Source organism: Alosa sapidissima, chromosome 14 (genome assembly GCF_018492685.1).
Source record: "Alosa sapidissima isolate fAloSap1 chromosome 14, fAloSap1.pri, whole genome shotgun sequence".
Taxonomy (NCBI): domain Eukaryota; kingdom Metazoa; phylum Chordata; class Actinopteri; order Clupeiformes; family Clupeidae; genus Alosa; species Alosa sapidissima.
In genome coordinates this window covers 23,443,443-23,457,418 of record NC_055970.1, presented here as the reverse complement: position 1 = coordinate 23,457,418, position 13,976 = coordinate 23,443,443, and positions in this window count along the sequence as shown.

The following is a 13,976-nucleotide window of genomic DNA, read 5'->3' as shown; positions in this document are numbered from 1 at the left end:
TGCTTTTCCCAAATACAATGTAGCCTACAGGTGTAAGTGACCTTTCATCAATCCAGTTGCAATGGATGAACTGTGATGAACTGCCCTACTTGTGATTGTTTAGAGATTTTAAAGGTTTTATAACAATGCTACATCTTCTTTGGCTATTCTACAATCTATTCACCTTTTCAGCACCAGTAGGCTACTTTCTGTGCAGCCGCACACACACACACTCAGGCATGCCAAACAAGCATACACAAAAGTTTCAAGAGTGGGGGATGGAGTAAAATATGGAGACAAATTGAAGTGTGATTTATTTTCACGGAACGGCTGTACAGGACTGAGCGGCGGTCATATTTTGTACCGCTATGCGGTACATCTAGTTTTGTGTTGTTTCAGTTGTCCTACAGTGATTAACGTCTACGACAATCTAGGTAATTTAGCTCTTTACACATAGGCTTCAGTAACTGTTTGGTGCTGCTGTCAGTTGAGCATTGTATAGTTTAAATGTAGCCTGTTGAATAATTTGAAATGATACTTTGAATTCAAGCAGAAACTCTTCTTTAATAATTGCTTGTAGGCTATAGCCTAGGCTACTTGAATATGGAGATCATGTGCTCCATGGCTACCACTGATCAGTCAGAGTGATAGCCAATGAGGCCTACATCACTTTCAGTGCTCCGTGACAGTTGAAAATATATGCATATTTAAGGGTAATGCAAAGATTTTGTATTTAATTTAATTTAATTAGGTGTGCCCAACCGATTTGAGGGCCGCTTGGGCCAAATATGCCAGGGCTGATTTTTGATGCCTGTCCGCCCCTGACTCCAGGTAATGTGAAATGTCCTTGATAACTCTTATCTCAACACCCACTGAGCTGTTAAACTGAACCCCATTCACCTGAAGGGGAAAACTAACCACATGTGCATGATCTCAATGGGTGAAATGAAATCTAGCCTTATCAAAACAGAGTGCATGTGGATGCAAGCTAGTGTGTTTTTCTCCTAATTCAGAGTGTCTCCTGAGCTTTGTCTTCTTCGTCACAGTGATTAGCACCAGCTCCCCTACGGTGATGTCTAAAAATAAGAGCCAGGGTCCAATAAGAACACAATGACCCCTGCTCGTGCAGTGAGACACTATTGAGTAAAGCGTACTGTCGAGGCAGGAGCGCTTTGACCACACAGACGATCTCAGCAGAGTTTTGTAAACTGCTGCTGTGGTTTTAGAAGAGATCCCGCACACTGTCCATTCCGCATGCAAAAATGTATTTGAATATAACACAACGTTTCGGTCTCAGACCTACTCATCAGGTAAATTCCTAAACTGCTGCTGCCCAGGAAAACCCCAGTGGTGCTCATCCTATCTCTTGTCACTCTGAGGATTTGGACGACACTGTCGCCGTACATTTAAGCTTTACATCAAACTTCAAACATATGCCTGTTGCATGGGAATAAAGTTATATTTCTCTTTGCCAGCAGTTTGCAATTTTAAGATTTAGTTGTTTCCAACAAAGCACAAAAACACACTTCATATGAGAGGGATACATATAAACAAATATATGTTGAAGAGAAAATAAGCTGTCCAGAACTCAGATTGCAATTGGAAATGGGAAAGTCCTCATTTGACCAGTCTGCACTACCGCATGTAAATCTCATCTTACACATGTGCATGCATAATGCATCCAAGCAGACAGGCAAAGTGTCAAGATGGAATAGCCTGGCACGTGTCAAGTAGGCTATCATCCTTCAGGCATACATGTTGGAACATTCCGGAATATTCAGCAGTCTTACTCCTCATCCCACACAAAGGGCAGTGTAAAAAAATGATGATGTAGCATTATTTAACTGTGTCTGTAACACTGTTGGCCCTGCCTCTCACCATTATGCTCTGCTTCCTGCTGTGACATCAGCAGATTTCATCCATGTGGCTGGTCCTTGCCTGTTTGTGTGTCAAAATGTCAGAGACAGTGTTAAAGGTAACTGAATACATGTATTACAGATTACGTATTTAAAATACAAAGTGACACTGTTACACTGATACATTTAAGGGATTACATTTTAAATTATAACACGAAGGACATGGGTTTTCAAACTCAAATTCAAATTTTTTGAACCCCACCATGTAGCCTGTGGACCTATCCATAGACATAATATACATAGACGCCGCATCGACCGCTGCTCCCTACTAGCGCTGACGAGATTTGGAGCCGCCATCTTGGACCGGTCATCCACTCCACTCAGTGTAATCTGTTTGGCCGGTGCAATGAGCTGTCAGCACACTTAATTAATCATATCTCACTGAATACCGAACAGATTTTCACGCGGTTTTTTTTGCTGCAAAGGTCATACATGTAGCTATGATACAGGCCACATTGTTCGAAAATACAAAATACAACCAATAGTACGGTAATGTTAAATCTTACTTGTGAAAAGTAAATCCCCCCGAGTATGGTCCGCCGATTTGAGCAGGAACATGCTGCACAGTGCTGTCATCTTGTGTTTTCTGCTGCAACGCAATGAGGAGTATGACAGGTCCAAGATGGCGGCCGCATTTCTTGTTTCCAGCAGCCAATGCGGCGTCTATGTATATTATGTCTATGGACCTATCCCTCTGGTGGCTCCTTTCTCTTTCCTTCTCTGTTTATATTGAAGGAGAAACTTAGGTATAGTATAGTATAAGTATATATATCCCGTGAGGAAAATTTGGTCTCTGCATTTAACCCAATCAGTGAATTAGTGAAACACAAACAGCACACAGTGAGGTGAAGCACACACTAATCCCGGCGCAATGAGCTGCCTGCTACAACAGCGGCACTCGGGGAGCAGTGAGGGGTTAGGTGCCTTGCTCAAGGGCACTTCAGCCGCGGCCCACTGGTGGGGGCTCGAACCGGCAACCCTCCGGTTACAAGTCCAGAGTGTTAACCAGTGGGCCACAGCTGCCCTACTTCACAGGGAATGCTAATTTAGGGAAGGGGGGAATTAATTTAGTCTAATTATTGGTTTTGTTGTAAGCAGGGCTTGAAAACGAAATTATTTTTCAAACGTTCCGTTCCGAACGGTTCAGGTAGGCCTATGTTTAACGTTTTCGTTCTTGCATGCGTTCCGCCACCAACATATCGGTCCTGAACCAGTTCGGAACGCAAAATATCGTTCGTTCTTAAAGTTCCGGCAGTGTTTGGCGAGCCTATCAAGTCTATTTTTGTGGACTTTAGAATAGACGTACTCATTATTTCCCCTTGATTTAGCCTATACCGTAGCTATGCCCAAAAATAATAAATCACAGGCGGCATCCAAAAACATTCAGATGGGCTATCCATCCCATAGCCTACAGACTTACTGTAGGCCTAACCTATGCCTATAAATCATTTCTTATCAAAAATATTTCTGGATACGTGCTAAACTCCTTACCTGGTTGTAGCCTAAGTTTTATCCATATGGAGATCTTCAAAGGCTTGCGCTATAATTCCAACCCTGTTTATAAACGAACCTGTCTGTTGCTGACAAGGCCTATCTCAAATTTCCCGTTAATCCCGTTTGCATAGAATAGGCTATAATTGCGCAAACATTTCAAATCCCGACTTTAAAACGACAAGGCGTGGACAGGCAAAATAGGCTATAACGCATAGGCTACAAGCAATTTCCAAATCAGTTTCAGTAGCCTACGCTACGAGCTGGCCTAAGATCCGAAGTGGCAGACGGATAGGTTACATTACAACAGCAAGACAAAATATACACATTTGGACCAAATGTCCATTTATTCAGGGTTTTTTTTTTCAAACTGCTGAAATCAAATTATTAGGCTGTTCGCCTACAATCAAACGAGTAGAACACTTAGGATATGCTTTTGTGAAATTTTATAAAATATATAGAGAACAAAAAAAAACATTATTAACCGGTTTTGTGGATTTCAGAATAACGTTTCTGTTCCGGAACAGTTGAAGACCATTTTGTTTTCGTTTCCGTTTCCGCTCCTCGTAAAATTCCGTTCGTTTTCGGTTTTCGTTTTCGTTCCTTGAACCGGTTCGGGGCCCTGGTTGTAAGCCAATAGGGCCAGCATGTTTTAGACGAGTGTAGGTTCTCGTTTCTTGACAGGATGTTCTGCTAAAAGACATGTAACTCCCCATGTGCTGTTGAAAATTCATTACAAAGAATCTGTGTACACTATAGCCTTTTAGCCTACAGACAATTAGATTTTTGTTCTGTCTTTTACACAATGACACTAAGTGTGTCAGCACATTTATATATCAATCAATTTTCATTGTAAAGCAGGTTTTGGGTTGTTGTTGACTATGGGTCTTTCAAGTTCACATAACCTCACATAATTGTTTCATCCACTGCTAATCAAATATGATACAATACTGATGTAATCCAAAGTATTCAAAATATGTTATTCACTTTGAGTACTCTATCGGAATATGTTACAAAATATATTTTAGGGCACATATTCTGTAATCTGTAGAGGAATACATTTTAATAGTAACCTTCCCAACGCTCGTCAGAGATGATTGCATTTCAGCATATGACTGATGAGTGATGACTACTGTTGGATCCTGTTAGCACATGACCAGTAAACATAAATGTGTGAAATGTCTGAATAGATATTTGCATACAGAGTGAAATTGATCAAAGATGATCCATAAAATGATACATAAAAGTAATGGAGATAGATCAGTCAAACTCTTTTTGTTTTCTGATGGGCTATGGAGGGATGCCCCTCTTTTCAGAGGCAGTAAGGTCTTAGGGATTTCAGTATGGACTATTTCTATTTCTATAGAATTATGTATGTACAGTATTGACTATTTTCTCATTCTATTTCAGCAACCAACTCATGTTATTGAATGCTCCCTCGTGTCAGCTTATTTTAGTTGCTTGTCCAACAGGATGGTTGTTTGTCTTTCGCCCTTAATGTCCATTTATTCCCTGACTCCTGCTGTGGCTCAATATGCTTTTGGGGGGCATTCTGCTAACTCAGCTGGGGGTCCCCCTACAGCCAAAGGCTCTCCTCTCAGAGAGAAGAATAGACAAACAAAAAAAACAAAATGGAGGTGGTGATGCGACAGCAGTCGATCCTGCCTGTTGCTAAGGTGTTTAATTATTGCAGTGTCACGCTGTAGTGTTGAGCCTGGGCTGCTTAGTGGAGGAGCGTGTGTGTGTGTGTGTGTATGTGTGTGTGTGGGTTGGGGGGTGGGGGGTGATTGAAGGGTGGTCTGTATCAAAGGGGGAATGGGGTGGAAAACAAAATGCCTCCGACAATCTTGAAATGCCGCCAAATGTTTGATTCAGAAGCAGTTGGCACTTGCCTCATGGAGAGTGCGATGTGTTCATCACCTTATTCAATCATGAGGCCAGTTCAGTTTCCTTTTATCCCAAGCCTCCAGCACTTGAAGGTCACAGTGTGTTTAATTTCTCTCAGCCTCCACATCTCATGGACAGGAGAAAAAAATCTATATTGGTTCTTCAGAAAAATAAAGAAAATACAGTATATATTATGGTGAGGCTTTGGCATGCTATTTGTTATGCTTTGACATTGTGACACTGTCGCTTAAACATGTAGCATTGAGGGAAGCCGCCTGGACTTCTATGCCTCATGATGTACATCTTTCCAACTGTGGGCTCACTCTGAGTTATTAAACACACACTTATTCCAAAGGGAGTGCAGTGGAAGCATGGCGTTCATCACTTAAACAACCCTGCTGTCCTCCTAAGGGTTTGCCAGTGTGTCTGTGTCCAGTAAAATTACTGTGTGAGTGTGCGATTAGGTAGGTCATGCAACTAGCCCCTGAATACAAAAGGTCAAACAAAGGCATTTTTTTTTTTTGAAAGATTTCTTCCCACCTCTAATGTGATGAAAGGATCACAAGGTCAACTTTTTGGTACCTGCAATAACTGTAATCAAGCAGAGCCTTGTGTCATTTCAAAGATGCTTCCATGAAGGTATTGAACCGATGACCTTTGAGATGTCAGCAGCTTTCCTGTGTGCGCACCAAAGCACTCATCATGGCATATTGCATGTCTGCCGTGCATCTGTATTTTCACTAGAAACCCAACAGCTTTAATTAGAGCAGAACTCAGACAGAGCCAATCTGTTACCCGTAGCATGTTATTTCGCTCAAGAATGATACATTTGGCAGTTGCCATATGTGGTTTTCAAAGTCACTTTTCAATTTTCTCCTTTCAATTTTTCAGTAAATCATTAATTAACATGACAAAAATGGGAATTGACAACGTTTCAGAAAACAGGGCAGAGAGTCTGATGAAGAAGACATAAATAATAAACACCTCCCTTCTTTTCATTCCTGAGTGATTTATCTGGGAATAAATCAATATGAGTCAAGATTGGATAATCTCCAAAATACCTTCAGGCGCAACGTTATTTATACCCATCAGTGAAAAAACAATCTACTCTGAAAAAACTCAGGGGATTAACCTGGATAAGGATTGTTCTGCTCCCCACCACAAAAACACTGAAAATAGCAAGCTGACTCCAAATATACTCACTGCTCCAAGCTTACACATCAACATTTTTTTGGAAGTTGTTTTTCGAGGCTTGGACTGCCCAGTGACTGCCCATCTTGTTTATTTGCCATTAATAAATTAAAGAGCAATGAAAACCCCCCACCACAATCAACAGAAGCACAGTGATGAGTACCTCACACTTCTGAAAGGTAACATAAACATTGATCCCATTCAGCCGTGAGTCAGCACTGGATCTCATTAACGAGCTGTATGCTGAATAATACCTCTGAGGACAGACTCAAACACATACATAGCTTCTGTGCTGACACTCAAATACACACAAGTGTGAAGTCTGGCATCTTTCATTGGAAACTGGAGTTAATGTGTATTTTGGCAACTACGCAGCTGTCAATGACTGTGCCTACTTGTTTGTTTATTTGCGCTACTAAAAAACAAGTGATTGACAAATGAATGCATACAATGGATGTTTTAAGTCTCACTTTGTCATAGGCATCATCACCTCTCTAGAACATTCTACAAAGGCACAATAATGTGACCAAGTCAGAACAATGTTTTGGAGGATGAAACTGTCTGTTCGTTCTCTACAGTCTGCACATGGCACTGTGGTGTAGAGAACAGGCTTGTGCAGGAAGGAATGTACACACACACACACACACACACACATACACACACACAAACACACATTTACACACTTGAGCTTTCTGTTTCACTGAGCCCACACACATTTCCAAAATGGAGGACTGATTATTGCACAGGAGATATGCAGAATTGTGGAGTTGAATTATCTTACACACAGCTGCTCAAGAGTTCAAAGAGGCTTTTCAAGACATGCGAAAAGACGAGCAAGTCATAGATTAGCATGCACGGAGCAATCATTCTCTCCACGGGTTCAGAAGGAGAATGCCCCCTCAGTCACCCGTGTCTTATTATATGAATCACTGTATGACTAACTGTCTGGTGGTCCCCCTGCTGAGGTGCTCCGGTAGAGTTGTAAATACTGCTGCATCAATATCAGCAGGCTTGTGCAGGAAAGCATGCAACTCCAGTTGGCTTGCAGACAGCTAGTGTTGGCGGTTGTGTCATGAGCAGAGATGCTTATGGTGATTGATAGAACAGTAGCATCCATTTCCTGCCTTCTGCTCTTCCTGCGTGTGTGTGTGTGTGTGTGTATGTGTGTGTGTGTGTGTTTGTGTGCGACAGGCTGTGTCAGTGAAGCCACTGGCACTGGGAGACATCTCCAACACACCTCTTTGCTTCAGCAATTGGGCCAGTGGAGCAACCTGGCAACACTGAGTTGAATTATTCCAAATGACCTTCATCGAGATAGCATGAAACAAACATCATCATCGGTCACCATAATCATCATCATCATCTTCTTCTTCATCATCTTCATAATCATCATCATATTCATTCCTTCATCATCATCATCATCATCATCTTCATCATCATCTTCATCTTCATAATCATCATCATATTCATTCCTTCATCATCATCATCATCATCATCATCATCATCATCTTCTTCTTCTTCTTCATCATCTTCATAATCATCATCATATTCATTCCTTCATCATCATCATCATCATCATCTTCTTCTTCATCATCTTCATAATCATCATCATATTCATTCCTTCACCATCATTATCATCCAGCAACAACAGCAGCAGCAACAGCGCATTTCTGCTTTTGCAAAAGACAGAATGACAACAAATATTATCTGATTAAATAGATCTTATCTGATTATCAAATCAGACCACATATGGGCTAGCATACGTACATAAGTGTTCAGCTGTCTCTCCCAACAGCCCCAAGACTGCTGTACTGCATTCCCCGCAGCACAGAGCATGAAGAGGTTTCTGACATGAGCTGAAGCAGACAGGCACACACACACCTGCACGTGTCAGATGAAGTGTGGAGTTGTGTGCACTGCATCAGTGCAGCCTTTCAGCCTTTCAGGTAAGTCTGCTGGGTTGGGTAATGCAATTCCCCTTGCTCCCTTTGCACAGTCCGCCCTCTGATTGGCTTGATTGTGTGTTGTCATGTTTGATTTGCCTCTTGGCAAGCATTACCCTAACTGAAAGTGATGCTGTGGTAGGTGTTGATATTGTGTGTGTGTGTGTGTGTGTGTGTGTGTGTGTGTGTGTGTGTGTGTGAGTGAGAGAGAGAGAGAGAGAGAGAGAGAGAGAGAGAGAGAGAGAGAGAGAGAGAATGGACAAAAAGGCATGAGTTTCCCACTGGAATACATAATATCTTCATTCAAATATTCCCCTATTCTGGGGGCCTGGATCTGAAACCATCAAAAGCATCTAGAGAATGCACTACATTAGGACTGAGCAAACTCTGCTGTATCACTCCAGGAATGGCCTTAGGAGTCTATAGATAGCATAACATATAACCATATGGAAAAGTACCACTGTAGGGTAACCTTATTATGTCTATGCATAAACAAAACATATCATCTGCAGAACCATTACTGAAACTTGTTTTATTCAGTATCTGGTACCATATGTTCAGCTGAAAAGTAAAGCTACTGTAGCATGTCTTCCACCACCAAATATGTGGGTGACATCGGAACAGCTTTGAATAAATTTGTCGTCTGAGAAAAAAAAACATTCTTCAGGAGGGAAAACACACCCACAATCATACACACAGACACACAACCACATACACACAAAACCACACACACACACACACACGCACACACACTCACACGCACACACAATTGAGCCTTCTGTTTCACAGAGCCCACACACATTTCAGAAATGAGACTGAAGAACTACTACTCTAAAATCCATGTAAAAACCTATTATTGCACAGGAGATATTCAGAATTGTGGAGTTGAATTACCTTACACACAGCTGCTCGAGAGTTCAAAGAGGCTTTTCAAGACACGCGAAAAGACGTCATAGATTAGCACGAGCGGAGCAATCCTCCTCACCGCGGGTTCAGGTGGAGAATGCCCCTCAGTCACCCGTGTCTTATTGAATCACTGTATGACTAACTGTCTGGTGGTCCCCCTGCTGAGGTGCTCCGGTAGATTTGTAAATACTGCTGCACGTACTTCTGCATCAATATTAATCCGTTTGTGTGTGTCTGTGTTCATCTGCTAGTATAGCACCTTTTGCCATTAAGACTGTTGTTACTTTTGTTTAATGATGTTTGGCTTAATTTGTGTCTCCAATGATGACTTTGGAGATGGCAGCCAAGGAGTAAGGCAGAGCGCTGGAACAGATGTTTATTGCAGATAGTTTGGCCCTTAATTAGGCATTGCGTTGTGTAGATAAGGCTTGTCGGGAACCGCTGAAATGTTCCCTGCAGTCTGCGTACACTTAAAAATTCTGCAAAACAACCCTACCCAGCATTTATTTTTTTATTTATCTCTTTTTAAGCAAGATATTCCTTACAGTACAATTCATATGGGTTATTTGTTCTTATTTGCATGTACTCTGGTCAACACAATGTTCTCAATACACTACATTAAAATAAATTAAAAAGCACATTGTTGGCTCCAGCTGTGGCGCAACTGGCTGGGGCACCTGCACCGTACGCCGGTGACCCGGGTTCGATTCCCGTCCCGTGGTCCTTTCCGGATCCCACCCCTGCTTTCTCTCCTATTCGCTTCCTATTGTAAGAAGCCTTCCGAAATGATATATATATATATATAGCCTCAGAAACATAGAGACGTCGAGCTATATCCTCACTTGAAAGAGCTTGTGTGGACAAATAGGGTGAAGAGTTAAATGGCAATGATATTATTACATACTCGTTAATCTGACTCCATTTGATTAATAATTTGTATCACCAATCAATTACCAAGTAACTAGTTTATCAGCTATGGAGGAGAATGGCATGGCACACTACGAGAATTGAAGTTATCCGATTGGTAGGCAAATGAACAATTTAATAGGCATTAAGTCTTAAAGGTAAATGTAACCAATATCACTTCAGTTGAATGTCCAAGTAAACTCACATGGTCTACTGTAACAAAGTAGCAAATGGTAACAAAGGAAACTTAACCAATTCACAGAGGTAAACTTGACAAGTTAGAGATAACTGATACACCAGATAAAACAATACAAACCCAGAGATAGAGAAAAGGGGAGAGAGAAAGAGAGAGAGAGAGAGAGAGAGAGAGAAAGACAAAGGGAGACAGAGAGAGAGAGGAAGAGAGAGAGGGAAAAGAGAGAGACCCAGAGAAGAGGTCCAAGGTGGAAAAGAAGAGAAGATGGGAAAAGAAGCCCCAAGATGGGAAAGAAGACAGAAGAGCAGAACCCCAAGATGGGAAAGAAGACAGAAGACAGAAGACACCTGGAGGACCAGAGCCTCCACTTTTATCATTCCCTTGGGCCACCCCCGACTCATCAGAGCCTTTGTTGTCTGAGGTGGATGGGTGTGGCCCAGGTGGATATCATAACTTTATGCTACAGTTTAATTCTTAATCTACAACTATGCACAGATACATTCAATTGTACCAAAACCATAATCAGACTGTTGCCCACATTACAAGTATTAATTCAAGACCAAACATAAATGTATTATTCACAACACATATTTACAGAGCAATACTGTATGATAATGAGGTTGGCCTATTTCACCAAGACATCAAGTAGGCCCAGGACTGAGTTATCTCTCAGTACAGGGGTCAGAACAAGGAGCAAATGGTCACTTTATGCATGAGCGGGTGTTGGGGATCTTTGGCCATGGCCAGCTAAGACAATACAGATCAAACACAGGCATCCACACATGTAAATTGACTGCAAAAAGGCATTCCTTAGAAATGCATAAGGTTTGGGCAAAAGACGGGCCTTACACTATCACTCTCCACTGTCCTATCAATAAAGGCCAAAAAAATATACTAAAAAGCACATTGTTCCATCAAAATAAAGTAAGGAGACACATCGGGTAGAATTTGACATGCCAATCAAATCTCCATTTGAATTTAATGGCATAATAAGGCCATGATGTTAATGTAAGATATAAACATTATTAATCGTACATTAACCTTATCTGTGTTTGCACAAGTTGTGGCATAATCATTTCATGGAGAATTTCCAGCTGATAAAACAGTACACTAAATAAACCACCCTTTAAATGGTATTAGCTCAGAAGAATGCGACTCAGGCGTCTCAGACATCTCAGATTTAGCGGCGGCTCCTGTGTCCTACACCACACGAGTCACGACCCTAAGAGTAGGGCATCTAGTCTTTTCTAGCCTCGTCATACACAAGGAGAACTGATCCAGAAGAGATGAAAGGCAGGCAGCTCTATTCTAGGCATAACAAACAAACACACTGCTGGTGCGCACATACGTTAAACACAATGAGCTAACATACAGGTGTGCACACATTAGGTTTTTAAGTTTCTAGATTTTTTAAATTATTTTGAACAAATTTGGAATTCATGTGAAAGAGAAAAGTAAGCAGTACCGTACAGGAAGAGGCAGAAAGCCCAACAGGCTTATTTTACTTCACCAACAATAACAAAATGTCATAACTTTCTAAAACATTATAAAACATGCACTGATATCAACAGTAGCCTGGGATAACCCAGACAAACCTGTTAGGAAATTTGCTCTGCAGGTCAGTCTAGCAAGGAGGCCATTGACACCCATTTCCAATGTTCCAAAATCCCAGGCACCAATCACAATCACTTGTCCAGCATGGGACGGGCTTGATATGATGACAGATAGAGCAGTGCATCCCAATAGCTGTGCAGGGTTAAACAGATATGGACGTGCATTGTCTTTTAAATTGAGTAAACAACTGCATTGAAAACCTTTGTTGTCAAGAAATAATTGATTGTTGCACTTTTGAAACAATTTGGTAAGAGTTTAATGCACCAATTTAAGTTTATTTTCACTGCTGGTTACTCCCCTGGAAGTTACAGTTCAATTAAGCCTTTGCAGACCCACTCTCAATCTCAATTAAGATTTGAGAAGTGGTCTGGTGTTAACCAGGCTACATAATTAACACAGATGAAACATTGCTCTTGCCAATACTCCACAAAGTTACCAGTCCTACTCACATACACAGAGGCTTTGGAAGCTACTCCTTGCATGTCACAATGCTATGTAGTCAGTAAGCACTCAGTCCTCAGTAATTTTAATTTCCTCTGAATGTTTATTTTCAGGCTTCAGAGGAGCAGGATAGCTGAGATGCAGATGCCATCCAATCATTCCTGCCTCGCAAAGCAATATCTGTCAACAGAGCACTTTATGGGAATGGTCTCTGGGACTACAAACATTAGGCTTGATTATGACTGTAAGCACTACGTGGTTGAGCTTTGCCTGCAACTCAACAGGCTGTTTGTGTGTGTGTGTGTGTGTGTGTGTGTGTGTGTGTGTACGTGCAAGTGCATGTGTGTGTGTGTATGTGTATGTGTATGTTACACGTGTGCTTGTGTGTAATGTACCTGTGTATGTGTGTTACCTCTGACAAGGGTTATATTGATAAAGCAGTGAAGACATCAATTACACATGCCAGTCAAATCAATGACATTATTATTGTCTGTAGACAAATTTTGAAGCTCCCACACAAGGTCATTGGTGGACCATGTTGGCAGTTATCAATTGCTTTTAGTGAAAAGATGTCTGATTAAAAGAGGGAATAATGTCAAGTGCTGTGCTTCTTATTACTGTATGTCTTGTGTCTTTCTGTGTGATTTATTTCATACTGCTGTGAAGCACACTTGCCCTCTCGGTCACTACAAAAGCTGAGATGGAGCAGGTCCAGAAAAGTATGTAGCACCACACTCAGTGTAAAATTGCACAGTGAGATATCACTGAAGAGGACCCAGATACCCCTGGTCTTTGTGTAAAGATCCTCTCTGACACAGTGTATTCAGGCTATGGGACAGATAGAATCCTTTGACGTTCTGGAATCATCCACAGAATGGGCTTCATGCCCTTGAGTTTCCATGGACAGCCTGGAGAAAAAAAGTCTCTGCTAATATATATCCAGAGGACCTGGGGAGAAGGGCAGAAACATTTTTCATTTGGTGTGACGCACTAATGATGTCCTCGGCAAAAAACCCCTCGACCAGTGACTAAGAGGACTTTCCGGCGAGCAAAAAGGACAAATTGATCTCTCTGAAACATATCTTCATTTAGGCCATGTCCCTGTGGCAGCTGTGTTCATTAAAATGTTTAATATCCCTCCCAGGACACACATAGCTCATGACTCTGGATGATATTTCAGGACAGTTATGGATAGGTGATGGAAAAGTTCTCACATAAAATAACATCTGCAACATTAGATATTGCTGTATCACAGATTAAAAAAGGATAAGATAACAGCCAATCACAAAGAATGTGTTGAACCAATGTTTGACACTTTGTATGTGTGAAACTGTTGGTCTTTGTAAATTGAGTTTGAGTTTTACAGTTTGAGTTTTCTTTCTAAAATTGATTTTCCGATCAGCCTGTGGTGTTGCACCACTGCAATATTTACATGAATGTGTCATACCAGAATGAATCCAGGCAAGCCACATTTATTAAGATGCTAAAGCAATACCAAGTATAAGA